Source organism: Hesperophylax consimilis, chromosome 27, assembly GCF_061612785.1.
Source record: "Hesperophylax consimilis isolate HC1 chromosome 27, BYU_Hcon_1.0, whole genome shotgun sequence".
Classification (NCBI taxonomy): Eukaryota; Metazoa; Arthropoda; class Insecta; order Trichoptera; family Limnephilidae; genus Hesperophylax; species Hesperophylax consimilis.
Window position 1 is genome coordinate 17,066,461 of NC_142862.1, and position 17,784 is coordinate 17,084,244.

A 17,784-nucleotide genomic window follows, 5' to 3' on the forward strand; every position below is an offset into this window, starting at 1 on the left:
TAATCAAAGAAATATTGTTTTATTTGATTATATTATTTTTATTAATTACAGGGTATTATTTTGACAGCATTTTGAAGTGGAAACAACATATAACCACTACAGCAAATTCATTTACTTTTTTAGACAAACACGAAACTTTCTCAACCTAAACCAGTTCAAAACAATTTACTATGCACTTTGTCAATATTTAATAGAGTATTGTATCATAGCATGGGGAGGAGCAAACGCTGCCGCCATTGATCCAATCTCCAAAGCTCAGAAACTTATTATAAAGATCATCCTCAAACTACCGATCACAAGCAGCTCGGATTATCATCTTTAGGAAAATCTGTGTTATGGACATTAGGCAACTTTATGCCAAAAACTCTTCAAACACAAAACTGCTTTTAACAATGTCCAAACTGCTCGTGACACTAGAATCAAAGGACATAATCTCTTACTTATCCCTTTCGCTAAAACAACTTTTGGCCAGAGAAATTTTAGATATTTTGCAACAAGGTTATACCTACAATGCTCTTCCACTAGCCATTAGACTGAACCATAGATATATGAATATTAGTAGACCTGTCCTAAGTAATTAAAAGCGTATTATTCCCCACTCCCCATACCGGTTCCATTGGAGCCGGCTGGGCTCGCGTATGGCTTCCCGTGAATCTTGAGAATGTGACCTCATCATTCTTATTCGAACTAGCGTCGAGCTATGGTCGAGGCATTTTATGAAATAACACGGCAACATAGTGGCTTGTGATATGAAAACTTGTAAAAATAGATGTAAAAAAGAGAATAAACCCAATTGTCGTATTACATTCCATATGTAAGCATCATTTTAAGCTTATTCACGTCGTATAATATGAATCAGTTGTAGAAACATATACTATCACATCGAGCCAACATTGGTCGAATGTAGCGATTCTCAAGTGTGCGCATCGTTGTTACTGGGAAGTAAATTATGAACACTTATAAAAGTGTCTTAACTAAATACGTAAACAAAATATTCGACTCTGAAAATAGAAGAAATTTTTTTTGCCGAATTTGGACTTCACAAATTTGTTCATAACGTGGCGAGTAATTTGCGCTCCCATGTAAATAGTATATTAAAGTATAAGTGGATAAACAGGTCTTTAAAACACGCGCGATTTTTCGAGCAGGACGGCGTAGCCGAGTGCTCGAAATAAAGCAAGTGTTTTAAAGACCAGTTATCCACGAATACTTTACGCTATTTTTTTTTATTGGTACACTTTGAAAACATAAATATTGATATTATTATTAAAAATTTGGAAATAAGAAATATTAATGAATTCGTGATGTGACATCACAATATCTTGTTGTCATGGAAATGAAAAACACAAACATTTGACGTTTAAAATATTCCTGTCAGATTTATAGTTAAAGTTGATATTTAGGACGGGTTGTTTCGGAGAATTTGAACAATTCATCAAATTTCAACGTTCTTTTTCGGGTTCTGTGGAAGTCCTATTCAAGTTCTGTTATTATATCATTATAGGCTAGTTGCTTGACAGAACTGAAATAAAAACAGGACTTGAAAAAATCTTCCACAGAACTTGAAAATGAACGTTGAAATTTGATGAATTGTTCAAATTCTCCGAAACAACCCGTCCTTAGACTTCACATTTTGTTGATTTGTTGATGTTGCCATGGTAACTTTAAAAAACGCGCGTTCCATAAAGTGCGTTTTAAACACGCTAAAGCGTACTTTAAATGAGTAAAAAAAAGCACCAATAGAAAAAAATGTCTTTTCATTCAAAAGCAGATTTTACTTTTAAGAACTAAATGGTGAAATTATAATGCGAGATGCCTATATACTGTCAGATTGATTTATTGACGAATCACAGTCAGCTTTACCCCCTTCGTTCTTCAACAGTTGATTTTACCCCTCACATTTAATTTCTAGTCTATATATTCACATGTCTGTGGACTGAACACATTTTTTAAAAATATAAAACAGACACCAAGTTTTGGATCATCAGCCAAGACAGGTCTAAGATCAAAAATTTTATAAAAACCCCCTTTATAAGTATGTACTCCAACTAGATGCTGATTGACCTCTGTCATTTAATGTAATGAAATATTGTTATATAGGGTTTTCCAATAAGAGGTGTTTTTTGATATTCAATCGAAAAAGATCAATGGTTTCGTTGCTTGTGTGGCACGTAGCGCCGTCTTGTTGAAAGTAAACGTTGTCCAGATCAATACCATCCAATTCCGGCCATAAAAAGTCATTAATCATCTCTCGATAGCGCAATCCATTCACCGTAACTGTTGCTCCAGCCTCATTTTCGCAAAAAGTAAGGTCCAATGACTCCGCCGGACCATAAACCGCAACAAACAGTCACACGTTGAGGATAGAGAGGCTCTTCAACAATAACTCTTGAGTTTTCCGAGCACCAGATGCGACAATTTTGCTTTTTTGACGAAACCACCGAGGTGGAAATGGGCCTCATCACCCAAGATGATTTGCATTTGATTATCTCATGTGAATTTTAATAATTTCAATGCGTTGTCGAAGCGTGTATCGTTCCATTTTTATTAATGGCGTAGTTTCTAGTTGCCAAATGTCAAAAAATTACAGCTTCAAAAGTAACATTTACCGAAATAGCGGGCTATTCAAAATAACACCTCTTATTTGAAAACCCTGTACATGAGACAGATATCGAAAAATACCTGTAAAAAAATTTATATTGATAATTAAAAATAAATAAAATAATAATACTGTATATATTATATAGCCTCGAAGGGATAGATATATTTAATTCTTAACTCTCCTCTTCCCACTTCCATTACTCCTCCATCTTCTTCATAAACAAAACACTATTTAAAAAATATATATATCGGTCAGTGCCCGAGTTGGCTTCGCGCCTGATTCCCACCCAGACGTCGTGAGTTCGATTCCTCGGCTGGTAAATCACATAAGCAACACAAGCAGAACACAAGCAACATTTTCCGCTCACTGTGATGGTAGTAAAAGATTTTCTTTTAAATATTGTAAGGTTATTCGTTACCTAAGAATATCTGTCTTTCTTTTAAAAAATAAAATTTCATTCAAGCTGTCTTCGGTTGTGAATGAAGGTATTGTGAAAATCATTTTGAACATATAAATGTACCTAATAATTTTTTGGTACCATTTATTTTACATTGACTCTGATTACTTATAAATGAATACGTCCGTTTTCCTCCCAATCCAGACATTACAGGTTGAATCCTGTGCTAGCTAAGTCCTCCATCATTGCACAAGCAACATTTCCACTGCCAATTATTGTTAGAAATTAAAATATTACCAGTCTTTTTGTAACATGATAATGTTTATTATTATCTTTCTTAAAAATAAATAATTAATTAATCTATATAGATACAAGTTTGGTACATACTATTTTTATCATATTATTATTAGCTGTGTTACATAATATTTTTATATGAAAGATCACTTAAAGTCGTGTGACTGATACTAATTAAATTAAAAATAACTGAGCCATCCAACCGGTGTAGTCATCCAGCGGGTATCCAATGATTTACGGAAATTCTTTAATCAAAATTAAATATTCGCCAAAACCTGTAGTTAAATGACATAGAAAAATGTCACTTACCAGAAAAATATGTGAAATAAATAGGCACATATATTCACAAATATTATGAAACTTGCTGAGGTGTACCTGGCGTTGCAGGGGGTTATCCTTAGGAGATAGACATATACCATAGCGGATTAGTCTGTAAGCCTTTTCAAGATATACAATTCCGTAGTACACACAGACATATGAATATATAGACTAGAAATTAAAGGTGAGGGGTAAAATCAACTGTTGAAGAACGAAGGGGGTAAAGCTGACTGTGATTCGTCAATAAATCAATCTGACAGTATATAGGCATCTCGCATTATAATATCACCATTTACTTCTTAAAAGTAAAATCTGCTTTTGAATGAATAGACATTTTTACATGGGAGTGCAAATTACTCGCCACGTTATGAACAAATTTGCGAAGTCCAAATTCGGCAAAATAAATTTCTTCTATTTTCAGAGTCGAATATTTCGTTTACGTATTTAGTTAAGACACTTTTATAAATGTTCATAATTTACTTCCCAGCAACCAACCAGCTTTGTGTTTCGCGTCCAGACGTATCTCGATGTGATAGTATGTATGTTTCTACAACTGATCCATATTATACGATGTGAATATGCTTAAAATAAAGTAAAATAATGCTTATATATGGAATGTAATACGACAATTGGTTTTATTCTCTTTTTCACATCTATTTTTACAAGTTTTCATATCACAAGCCACTATTTTGCCGTGTTATTTCATAAAATGCCTCGACCATAGCTCGACGCTAGTTCGAACAAGAATGATGACGTCACATTCTCAAGATTCACGGGAAGCCATACGCGAGCCCAGCCGGCTCCAATGGAACCGGTATGGGGAGTGGGGAATAATACGCTTTTAATCACTTAGGGCAGGTCTACTAATATTCATATGTCTATGGTAGTACATTATTTTGATGTATCTCATGAGGTTTAGCCAACGTTAGCAATATAGTGCCCGAAAATATACTTTTACGACATAGATTTTTCTCTACTTTTTATAAAGATAATATGTATCATATATGTAAACCTTCAGGAAGAAATTCTCTAAATGATAATGAAAACATCAAATCATCAAAATGCGTTTCGTAGTTTAGAATAATTAAGCGCACACACAGACAGACGCAAATAGCGAATTTATTTTATACTAAATAGGGATAAAGCATTATTTAGCTAGATGGTAGGAAAATATTTTTGTGATATTTACAGTATGCACACATTTAGAGGAGGATTTAATAAAAATAAATAAAAAAACGTAAAACCAGAAATGGAAGACATTATGGCATGCAATTCATAATATAAGATAAATTTTGGAAACATAAAAGATGTAATAGCGCCTGCACACGTTGGCCCAATTCTTCTTGAAAAAGTTCTGGAAAAAGCATTCGACAAGGTGGACATCGACATTCTTCTAAATAAGCTAGCTTCATTTGGTTTTTCCAAAAGACTACTCTGTTTTTTTGCTTCATATTTTCGAAATCGTAGACAGTTTGTTTATTATAAGGGTTTCAGTTCTTTTGAATTCATAGTTTTTTCTGGAGTTCCTCAGGGGTCTATCCTTGGACCACTTCTGTTTCTGATTTTTATTAACGATATTGGTTCAGTCATCACACATTCGCTGTATTTACTATTTGAAGATGACTTGAAACTATATCGCTCAATAAAAAACCATCTTGACTGTATTCTCCTTCAACGTGACATTGACTGCGTCTCAAACTGGGCCAAAATAAATGACTTGAACACTTCAGTACACCCAAGTGCAATATCGTCTCGTATACAAGATCAAAGAAACCGCATGTATTTGAATATACAATCAATGAAATTATTCTCCAACACCTAAACCAAATCAAAGATCTAGGAGTTATTTACGACAGCAAACTAACTTTTCACCAACACATCGATGATTTAATAAGCATAGCATACAGGCTTGTCGGCTTCGTAATTAGGAACTCATATCCGTTTCGTAACACAAAAACACTGACGTTATTATATAACACACTAGTCCTAAGTGTACTTGAATCAAACACGATCATCTGGGCTCCACATGAATTAACATACACTTTACGCATTGAAAGAGTCAATAATTTTTTTTTAAGGTTTTATTCTCGCGGCTCTATGGACGTTACCCTTGGCTTTACCCATCGATTTATATATTAGGCTTGACCAATTACCACTCCCTAGAGACACGTAGAGGTATTGCTTTGCTTAAATATTTTTTTCAACTACTAAACGGTCACTTATTTAATAATGAGATACTGTCCCAATTAAATTTTTTTAAATTTGTCTCACTCTCGAGGACGTCATCACAATCTTCTATATAGTAGAGCAAGCCGCACTAATTTATTTATGAACTCACCTGTGGGGAGAACTACGTGCTTTTTGAATGCGGTAGATAAAAACATAGATTTATTTTTTGTGTCCTATAGCGCATTTGCGAGATTTTTGACATTGCATATACACTGCATAAATGGTACAATTATAACGTCTTAGGCTATATTACCTGTAATTGTTATAAATAAATGTACAAATTATACATAAATAAATTAATAAAATAAATAAATAAATAAGTTGGAGACAACTCGCCAACGTGTGAACGCCGTCGCCAACATTGGGGCCAACGTTGGCCGGTTAAGGCCGCGTAGTAAGCGTTCATAGATGGTTTGAAAGGGAGATATGTAAATACGAATGTTAGAGGGAGCGCGATAATATTAAAAAAAAAGATAATAACTAAGCAAATATTTAATAAAAAACGACTTGTTTGAAATAGAGCAAATATCTCGCAACAAATGCTTTGTTGCATTTAGAGATACACTGTGCATTTTTCAAGCCTATAACATATTAAATAACAGAACAAAACGTGTTTTTAATAATTTTCAGGATCTTACATTGCGATTTTTTTCTATCGAGGGAATTTCATATAATTAAGGTATCGGCATTACAAATGTGTAGATATTATCTTCATAAATAACTTTTTTTCGAGAAACTTGTTATAAATCGGTAGAAATTAGGTATGCAGGGGCTTAAAGCGATGCACTACGTCGTGTAATATTTTAAATTGAGCCGCTATCAATAACAACCCTTACGTAAATGGCGATAAGGTTTACATTCCCGCTTAAAACCATCCGCCTGTTTTGATTTATGCAAGAAAAAAACATGGCCAAAAAGTACCTTTTATTTTATTTTGTGGATGTTCAGGCATAAATATTAAATTTTTTTCCGATCATTTTATAAATAACTTAATTTGCCACATTATACAATAAAATCATAACCGAAAATGGGTTCGTAAGTAGGAGATTTTGAACTTTAAAGCAGTTTTCATAGGCCTATACATTATTTTTTTCTGGGCTTACAAAAAGACTTATACAAAAAATACTCGATTATTTCAAAGGTCAAGATGTATTCTACTAGCAGTATTTAATTAAAGCATCTGAAACATTTCTAGGCGACCAAATTTTCAAACCAAAAACACATGATTTTGCATTACTACGTATGGCATCGCGTTAATAAAAAATGGCAAATTTTAAATAGTAACAAAAAATTTTGCCGTCAACATAAAAATAAAATAAATATACCTTCACTATCGTAATTGTTTTCGAGAATAAAAAAACAATGTACTAATATACTATTGTAATAATATACTATTCTGCATTGTCGATGTGAATACCGCACAAGAGTCCTAACTGCTCCCAACCGCGTGGAGCCAGTGAGACTATGGCATCCCCAATCGGGGTATGTTATGAGGCTGAAGGTAGTGGGAAGGGGAAGGATATGGGGCAGAGGAACGTGGGGGAGTACCTGCCCATTCAGATCTGGTCACCAAACACGACCAAAGCTATTTCAAGCAACGTTTCAATTCTGAATGGTGGTCTTACACCAGGGCGATACTGAGAGTATCTTCCACTCTGGAACGTGCCGCAAGTGTACTACATATTATTTTTAAATTGTGAAATAAGACAAATTCATAAAATAAAATTTAATTGCGCAAGCCGGGATTTGAACCTGCACGCCGGTCAACCCGTTTTCGTGCACACGTCAAAGGATCTTAGAGCCAACCCGCTAACAGCGATCACACGTTGGCCCTGTGTCTCCAGTTCGCAATACGCGTTCAGCGTAGTGATTATTATTTACTTTTACGAATTACGATGATTTGATCACGTTTAATTGTGATGTACAATTAAATTGTCGCGGCTGCGATAATTTCTACATTCGTCATTTTGATTTGACGGACTCCATGGTCGAGGGGTAAGGCTCTCGACTAGCAAGCTGGAATTCGCGGGTTTAAATCCCGGCGTGCGCAAGCAAATTTTATTTTATTCATTTGGGTTGTTTGATGATTTACTCGTTAAAATAATATAAAGTATATTTGAGGCACGTTCCAGAGTGGAAGATACTCTCAGTATCGCCCTGGCGTAAGACCACCATTCAGAATTGAAAAGTTGCTTGAAATGGCTTTGGCCATGTTTGGTGACCAGATTTGAATAGCCAGGTACCTCCCCAACTTCCTCTTCCCCTACCCACTACCTCCAGCTTCACAACATACCCCAATTGGAGATGCCATAGTCTCACTGGATCCAGATTGTCGGGAGCAGTCGAGGCCATGGCATATTATGTAACACAGCTAATAATAATAAAATAAATATAGTTGAGACTATAATAAAATGTATTTTTACTACAGGTTTTCCAATAAGAGGTGTTATTTTGAATAGCCCGCTATTTCGGTAGATGTTACTTTTAAAGCTGTTATTTTTTTACATTTGACAAGTAGAAACTACGCCATTAATAAAAATGAAACGATACACGCTTCAACAACGCATTGAAATTATTAAAATTCACTTGAGTGGGCCCATTTCCACTTCGGTGGCTTCGTCAACAAGAAAAAATGTCGCATCTGGGGCTCGGAAAACCCAAGAGTTATTGTTGAAAAGCCTCTCTATCCTCAAAGTGTGACTGTTTGATGCGGTTTATGGTCCGTCGGAGTCATTGGACCTTACTTTTTCGAAAATGAGGCTGGAGCAACAGTTACGGTGAATGGATCGAGAGATGATTAATGATTTTTATGGCCGGAATTGGATGGTATTGATCAGGACAACGTTTACTTTCAACAAGACGGCGCTACGTGCCACACAAGCAACGAAAACAATGAATTTTTACGACTGAATATCAAAATAACACGTCTTATTGGAAAACCCTGTATTTTACAAATATTTTTAATTTTCTACTAATTGCATCTCTTGGGCCGGCCTTTTTTAGTTGGGCTGAGGATTGAACTTTTTACCACGGGGACTGGAGTCAACGCGTTAACAACTGAATCAAATCCCGATTGTGTAAGACCGAAATTATTTCGTATATTTACTGCTGTAATGTCATCCAATTTCAGAGAAATGCGTATTTGTCCGCGAGTGCGTGCGTGATTGCCACCAAAAGTTGTTAAAATACAATGTCATCGACAAGGAGTCTATCTACCGAGTTTGAGCTCGATCGGATGTCAGCATGTGGGTTAATTTCCGCTTCCAAGATTTTCATTCATCTTTTACCGAAAATTTCAAAATACATTTATTTGAATCAACAAAATATCACGAATATTTAAAAATAGACGAATTATTTACGCGAACTTATGTTAAATTAAATATTTACATAAATACAAATATCACATAATACTTGCTTGCATTTAAGTACATTGTAGTATTTTAAATTTAATTTTAGCCAGTTTCAGTTATTTTGCAACTTTGTTAAGCGCCCTTGAGGTGACATTTCACAAAGAAGCGACAAATTAAATAATAAAGTGTTTTTGCTACAATGTGACACTAAAATGTTTTTAAATAATAAAATTAGTGGGTATTTAACCGTTTGAGTGCCAAAAAAATTCATACAGTTGCTTGTAAAATGCCACCAAAAAAACATTATTTTTTATGAAACTATATATTTTTTTAAAACCCCATAAATTCTTTGAATTTTCAAGGATTTCGATGATTTTTTCGGTGTTTTATTAAAGAATATTGGTTTAGAATCACGCGGAGGAGGATCCCGAAGTCCAGGCGTTTCGAAAAAATGAGAATTTTACGTACAGACGTACGCGCGGATCAGAACACGACTGACGCAATCGACGGAAATCGACGATCGGCAATCTTCGTTAAAACACGAATCGACGAAAATCGACGATTGGCACTCAAACGGTTAAGATTTCGAACATCGAAGCATCTGTCGAGTAAAAGCAAACTATTAAAACTCGATTAAAATTGATTCAATTATTAAAACATATAATTAGATAATAATAAAAATAGAGTGTGTATATATATACCTACTTTAAAACGTGTGTGAAAAAAATAAAATCCTGCAATGTTCAGGTATTGATTTTATCACTGATTGGGTAACCGATGAACTTCACTTATCTAAATAAATTATTATCTATGATAAAGAAATAATAATAACAAAATATAATTTAGCACAACGGAGTCGGGGAAGATGGATCTATTTGCCACAACGCGGCCAAGACGAGACTGATTGGAGTGTGCGTAACCTCAAGAGCAAAGGAGATACAAAGATTAAGGCGGGGGTTTTCAAATGGTGGTCCATGTTGATTTTAAACTAATATTAAGTTCACACATGTCGTCAGATTATATAATGTTATTCAGATCTGATTATATTATTCTGGAGATGCTGTGCAGGGTTTTTTAGGTAGAGGAAAGAGTGATACAAGGATCAAAAGAGATATATCGTTGGGTAGTTATTAGGCGACATCGGTTTATATGCATTAAAAATCGCAAAATATTAAAATATGCACATATAAAACAAATTATTGCAAAGTTGCCGGAATTACGTGTTTAGTTAATTTTGGAAGAGTTTTAATAGGCTAGTAAACCGCGGGACTTCGGAAAAATATGCATAGGTAATGGAATAGAATGGCTGACCAAAAAGGCTCACTTATGCAGTATTGACCAAAAAGGCTCAAATATGCATTATTTGCCAAAAAAGGCTCAACTATGTATTATTGGCAAAAGGGTTTAAATAGGCATTATTGAACAAAATGTCTCAACAATTATGCATTATTTATTGACCAAAAAGATTCAATTATTATGTTTGTATAGTCTATAGTTAGTAATAAGATAGAGCATTATATAAATATATTATATATTTGTACAGAGCCCTTGAGGTGATTTTTCACAAAACGGCGTTATTCTAATCAAACTAATAGTATTTCTATTATCATTATTACTGAGCAAAAATACTCAAATATGCACTATTGAACAAAAATGCTCAAAAAAACATTATTATTGTAGCTCAAGTGTGTATTATCGGTCAAAAAGGCTAAAATAAACATTATTTACTAAAAATACTCAATAATACATTATCGGCGAAAAAGGCTAAAATATAGATTATTGGACAAAAAGGCTCAAATATGCATACTAACCAAAAAAGGCTCAAACGTGGAAAACTGGATAAAAGGGGTCAAATGTGCGAAATTGGCTAAAAAGGCTCAAATACCCATTACTGACCAAAAAAGCTCAAATATGGCCACAAAGGCACAAATGTACAATATTGGCCAAAAGGGCACAAATGTAGAGTATTGGCCAAAAGGGCACAAATTTACAGTAATGGCCAAAAAGGCACAAATGTACAGTATTGGCCAAAAAGACTCAAATATACAAATGCATATAATCCAATGTCTAGTTTTAGTTACATGTCTACCGAGCCCAGATAAAGGAATAATAGTACAATGATGTACCTATGAATCAGCTCATCGGAGTGTAGAAACTTTTTGAACTCGGCGATATTCGAACACGCAATCTCACAATTGTATTTGAAGATATAATATTGTACTAATAAAAACAAGTTCATTAATGAATTACCATTGCGGCTTGATTAACCATGAAGCGATTGAACACCGTAGTGACCCAATGGCACCCGTAGATTGCATTATGCAACCCGTCTGGTAATATTCTCCGCACACGGGAAAAGGGTGATATTCAGACCTCTATTAAAGCTATCAGCTGTTTATAATAAATAATTAGAAATAATGTTATTACTGCTATTAATAACAACCTTGTGAGGCAACACAGATTCATTAAATTGAGATGTATTATTATTGGTCATTTTTTCATGACGCCCGCCGAGCGCCATTTAGTAAAGAATTTCACCTCAAGGGCGCTTAAGAGAAAGCTACAAGCCAAAAAATGTGTATATTTTTGATATACCTTATATTGTAGGTGATAGGCATTCAAATAGCTTGACAAACGGAGTCTAGAAACGTTCGATTTCAAACACAAAACTGGTTTTTATTTATTTTAATTAATTATTTTATAAGAAGCAAAAAAAGTTAATCAAGTCATGGATAATCTTAGCTATAATACTGTATTTTTAAAAGTTGTTTCCTTTACGCGTTCACACATTTCTATTGAAAAAAATTATTTTAGTAGTTTACGTTTGTATTTTTTATTGTGAATTTTTTTTATTTGTATTCTACTCAAGCGAAACGATAGGAAAACCTTCAATTTATCTAAAGCATATTTTTTGGTATTCATAATGTACACCAATTCGTTATAAAGATTAATCAAAATAGTGATTTGGCATTAAGCTTCGCCTTAACAATTCTGTTGCTCGTTTCAAAAAGGGTAAATGTCAGCAATTCGATATATATGTTTGCGACTTCGCCTCAAAATTGGGTTATCTTCCGAATTGTGAAAAACCTTTTGATTTCAAGAAAAGTTTTTTGAATTTCTGGTCTACACTAGAAATTATTCTATTTTAACAATTTGATAATTTTATCGGTTCGTTAAATTCAGAGATGTGCTTTATTTCAAATAAATCCATTTCAAATGGAAATGCAAAATGGGTATTTTCCATAGACATATGAATATTAGTAGACCTGCCCTAAGTGATTAAAAGCGTATTATTCCCCACTCCCCATACCGGTTCCATTGGAGCCGTTTGTGCTCGCTTATGGCCTCAAGTGAAATTTGAAAACGTGACGTCATCATTCTTGTGCGAATTATGGTCGAGGCATCATCGGTTCATTTTACGAAATAACACGGCAAAATGTTGACTTGTGCTATGAAAACTTGTAAAAATAGATGTGAAAAAGAGAATAAACCCAATTGTCGTATTACATTCCATATATAAGCATATTCACATCGTATAATATGGATCAGTTGTAGAAACATATACTATCACATCGAGAAACGTCTGGACGCGAAACACAAAGCTGGTTGGTTGCTGGGAAGTAAATTATGAACATTTATAAAAGTGTCTTAAACGAAATATTCAACTCTGAAAATAGAAGAAATTTTTTGCCGAATTTGGACTTCGCAAATTTGTTCATAACGTGGCGAGTAATTTGCGCTCCCATGTAAAAATGTCTATTCATTCAAAAGCAGATTTTACTTTTAAGAACTAAATGGTGATATTATAATGCGAGATGCCTATTTACTGTCAGATTGATTTATTGACGAATCACAGTCAGCTTTACCTCCTTCGCTCTTCAACAGTTGATTTTACCCCTCGCCATTATCTTCTCGTCTATTAATTCCTATGTCTGTGGTATTTTCCATTTTGCATTTTAAATGCTTTTCTAAAAACCATTTTGCATTTTGTATTTTAAATGCTTTTCTCAATGCATTTTCCATTCTAAATGCTTTTTAGCAACATTCTTCCTACTATCTCCACTCATCTTTCTTTCATAAGGCCCAAATATCAGTTGGTCCTCAACCTCGCTATGAGAGATAATTTACATTTGTCAAGTTGCTCCCTGGTAGGAGCCCTGGCAATTGAGTGATACCATTACAAAAAATACTGATTCAAATACTGAACATGGCCATGACGCTGTAATATTAAATGTTAGATAGCAGTTTCTATGTTTTTACGTTGGCAACATTAGTCCCGCGCAAATGTTTTGTGGTTTCATAATCTGAAGTCGTGGTGTTTTTGGATTTACTATCATGTAATCAGAGATGTGCTTTATTTCAAATAAATCCATTTCAAATGGAAATGCAAAATGCAAAATGGGTATTTTCCATTTTGCATTTTAAATGCTTTTCTAAAAACCATTTTGCATTTTAAATGCTTTTCTCAATGCATTTTCCATTTTAAATGCTTTTTGCAACATTCTTCCTACTATCTCCACTCATCTTTTTTTCATAAGCCCCAAATGTCAGTCGGTCCTCAACCTCGCTATGAGAGATAATTTACATTTGTCAAGTTGCTCCCTGGAAGGAGCCCTGGCAATTGAGTGATACCATTACAAAAAATACTGATTCAAATACTGAACATGGGGTCATGACGCACAGCGGGCTGAAAATCGCCTTTCATAGATATAGAGACTTGAATTTTCAAGGGTCTTTTTTTACTAGAAATGGATTCTGCTGATCATTACTATGCTATAAAATTTTGTATGAAGCAATTGCGTGTACAAATGAAGGAGAAAAAAATCGCAAGTTGCGCCACAATACGAAGTATGTCAAAAAAATACAAATAAATAGTTGTATATCTGTGTGTAAGGATATAATGGCCAACCTTATGATTCCAGAGATAGCCTCATTTTTAATGTCTGTGCCATACAAATTTTTCTTTAAAAAATGATAACTCCTTCATTTGTACACGCAATTGCTTCATACAAAATTTTATAGAATAGTAATGATCAGCAGAATCCATTTCTAGCCAAAAAAAATACCCTTGAAAATTCAAGTCTCTATGTCTATGAAAGGCGATTTTCAGCCCACTGTGTGACGCTGTAAAATTAAATGTTAGATAGCAGTTTCTATGTTTTAACGTTGGCAACATTAGTCCCGCGCAAATTTTTTGTGGTTTCATAATCTATAGTCGTGGTTTTTTTGTATTTACCATCATGTAATATGTTTGTTCTACATTGATGTCCATTATTAAATGACCAAGTTGTTTAAAAATTCTATAATTATTTTAATTGTTTGACCTGAGAAACCATTTTGCATTTTCAATGCATTTTGAAAATAGGTATTTTGCATTTTGCATTTGAAATGCTTTTCTAAAAACCATTTTGCATTTTGCATTTTCAAATGGAAAAGTTTTGACCCATTTCCATTTTGCATTTCAAATGGTTTTGGGTACCCATTTTGCACATCTCTGCATGTAATATGTTTGTTCTACATTGATATCCATTATTAAATGACAAAATTGTTTAAAAATTCTATAATTATTTTAATTGTTTGACCTGAGAAACCATTTTGCATTTTCAATGCATTTTGAAAATAGGTATTTTGCATTTGAAATGCTTTTCTAAAAACCATTTTGCATTTTCAAATGGAAAAGTTTTGACCCATTTCCATTTTGCATTTCAAATGGTTTTGTGTACCCATTTTGTACATCTCTGGTTAAATTATAGGTCGCGCAATTAATAGTGGACTCAAACAACACATTGTGGGCATTGGTGCATGTGAACGGTCGGTGGTTTTTCTAGATATCATATTTCATGATAAGATTTATAAAATATTTCAAAAAAATTCATTTCCCTGTTTTGTTTTGGTTGCCATCTTTTAAATAGTCAGGTGATTAGTGTTGTTCCGGTAAAACAGGGTCCTTAGTTCGATCCCTAGTTGCGATCGTTATCTTCTTTTTAAATTTTGTTTTATTAGTAATATCTTCTTTTTCAATAATATTTAAAATACTAATTCCGGTTCATTGAACTCTAGAACTCGGATTTGCTTTGAATTTAAGTATCGTTTTCAAAACTGTTTGTGTGACCAAATTCAGACAAGCGATAAAGTACCTACCTATAATATAACGTTTTAATAGAAAATTATTTTAATTATCTTTATCAAAACTGTAATAATAATGTTCCGTGATTTTATAATTACAGTTTTAAATTTTTATTATTCGTAAATGGAGAAAAATTAAAATATGTTCGCAAGTGTGTTGGACACACGACTTGCGATTGACCTCTCTGTGTCAATGGACAGCGTAATAATTAATAGATAAATGTGACAAATTTTAAACTTACTACATATTCAGATGGGTAAATTTTAAACTTACGACATCTTCAGACAGGTAAATTTTAAACTTACGACATCTTCAGACAGGTAAATTTTAAACTTACGACATTTTCAGACAGGTAAATTTTAAACTTACGACATCTTCAGACAGGTAAATTTTAAACTTACGACATCTTCAGACAGGTAAATTTTAAACTTACGACATTTTCAGACCGGTAAATTTTAAACTTACGACATCTTCAGACAGGTAAATTTTAAACTTACGACATCTTCAGACAGGTAAATTTTAAACTTACGACATCTTCAGACAGGTAAATTTTAAACTTACGACATCTTCAGACAGGTAAATTTTAAACTTACGACGTCTTTAGGCAGGTAAACTCGTGCTAGGATATTAACTTTTTTAGTTGAAATTGCCTATGCATTTTAATGTATGTGGTTTACCGATAAAAATAAACCACATAGTATAAGTCACTTTCAAGCGGCTGGCAATAAAATCGACGAAGGATGGACGAAGCACAGTGAAACCGGTTCGGCATAAAAAAGCGGAACAAAATTATAAAATTTCTTAATAACATTAACAATAATAATAATATCACGTTTTGTTTTCATTATGTCATTACATGTCGCCGTGTTTAGAGGGGCAGACAACGTGCCGATAAAGAAAACAATTTAAAAAAATTAATAATAATTCTGATAGTAACCCCGTAGCGACCAAATATTATGTATGCATACAAATATTATTATTCAGGAACAATATTTTCTTTTTAACTTAATTTGAAGGTTATACTCATCAATGTAATAATATATCATTGAAGAAGAAGATAATACTAATAAATCTAAACGGAACATGAAACAGAACAGGACACAGAAAAATGAAAAGATAACGGTCATAACTCACAACTAGGAATCGAACCCAGAATCTCTTGTATTACCGGGACAGGCGTCTTAAGAGGAAGCTACAAGCCAAAAATGTGTATATTCTTGTATACCTTATATATTGTAGGTAATAGGCATTAAAATCGCTTGACAAACGGAGTCTAGAAACGTTCGATTTCAAGCACAAAACTGGTTTTTATTTATTTTGAAAATAATTTTATAAGAAAGCAAAAAAGTTAATCAAGTGAAAATGTCACAGATAATCTTAGCTATGATACTGTATTTTTAAAAGTTGTTTCCTTTACGCGTTCATAGATTTATATTGAAAAAATATTTTATTTAGTAGTTTACATTTATATTTTTTATTAAGTAATTTATTTTTTATTTGTATTCTACTCAAGCGAAACGATAGGATAGGACTTTCAATTTATCTAAAGCATATTTTTTGGTATACATAATGTACACCAATTCGTTATAAAGATTAATCAACATAGTGATTTGGCATTAAGCTTCGCCTTAACCAACTTAACCATTGGGATCTATTTATTAAACTTTCAGGAAACTCTGTTTCCATTTAAAAAGATAAAATTGGTTGCAAGATGAGATTGTTGATTGTGAATTTGAAATATGAGACCGACAAATATTTCGAATGGTAGTATAATTACAGTACCCGCGTGTACTGTGATGTCACATGCTTTTCGGCCGGCCGCAAATATCAACGTTTGACGAATATGTATCTTCGGTACTATTCGGTATTTAGGCATTTCCGCCAAAGTGTGTACATAGCGTTCCCACGATTTTAATTGGATTTTCCATAGTTACATAATATTGTAAAGTTATATTTTTTTAACGTGCAAATGAACTCTATTTATTTTCAATTTGGGAGGCGGGCATTGGTACTGCCGCCCTGGGAACCAATTATCGGATAAACGTTTGCTGACTTAGCAGGGGTGCCCGGGTGCATGGGGGTGGGGTTTGTCCGGGTCTTGGCGGTGGATGTTCGTACGTCCGTCACTCCTGGACACACTGACCCACAGATTCCTGGCCACCCCTCATACCCCTTTCATTCCCAGAACTTCCACTCCTTGTGTGACGAATTAAATTTCGTCACAAATAAATTTGAACGTTAAACTAAGTATGTCCCGCAGTGTGCGCCCAAAGACAAAGAAAGTGTTGACAGACGGGGGTTGTAAAGAAAGAAGTGAGAAGTGCGGGGTAGGGCGACAGGTCCTACGAGCTCAAGAAAGAAAGACAGTCAATATCGAGGCGGGAGAGAGAGGAGATCGAGACAGGAGTGGTGGTGAAGTACGCGCTCCCCGCCCAGCGGTGTGATGCTGGGCGGCGGATGAAGAAGT

The 17,784-nt window shown here is 34.0% G+C and overlaps 1 protein-coding gene across 4 annotated transcripts in view; it reads right to left on the reverse strand.

Moving 5' to 3' along the window:
• The window catches only part of ACC (acetyl-CoA carboxylase), a 188,388-nt gene that overhangs the window by 156,070 nt on the left and 14,534 nt on the right, over positions 1–17,784 (reverse strand). The window contains exon 1 of one of the 4 annotated variants that reach the window (XM_089647727.1): positions 9,896–10,070. The exons of the other annotated variants lie outside the window; for them this stretch is intronic. The gene's annotated coding sequence lies outside the window, so the exon portion shown is untranslated. Of the gene's footprint in view, positions 1–9,895; positions 10,071–17,784 lie in introns of those variants that run through there. 4 annotated transcript variants of the gene reach the window in all.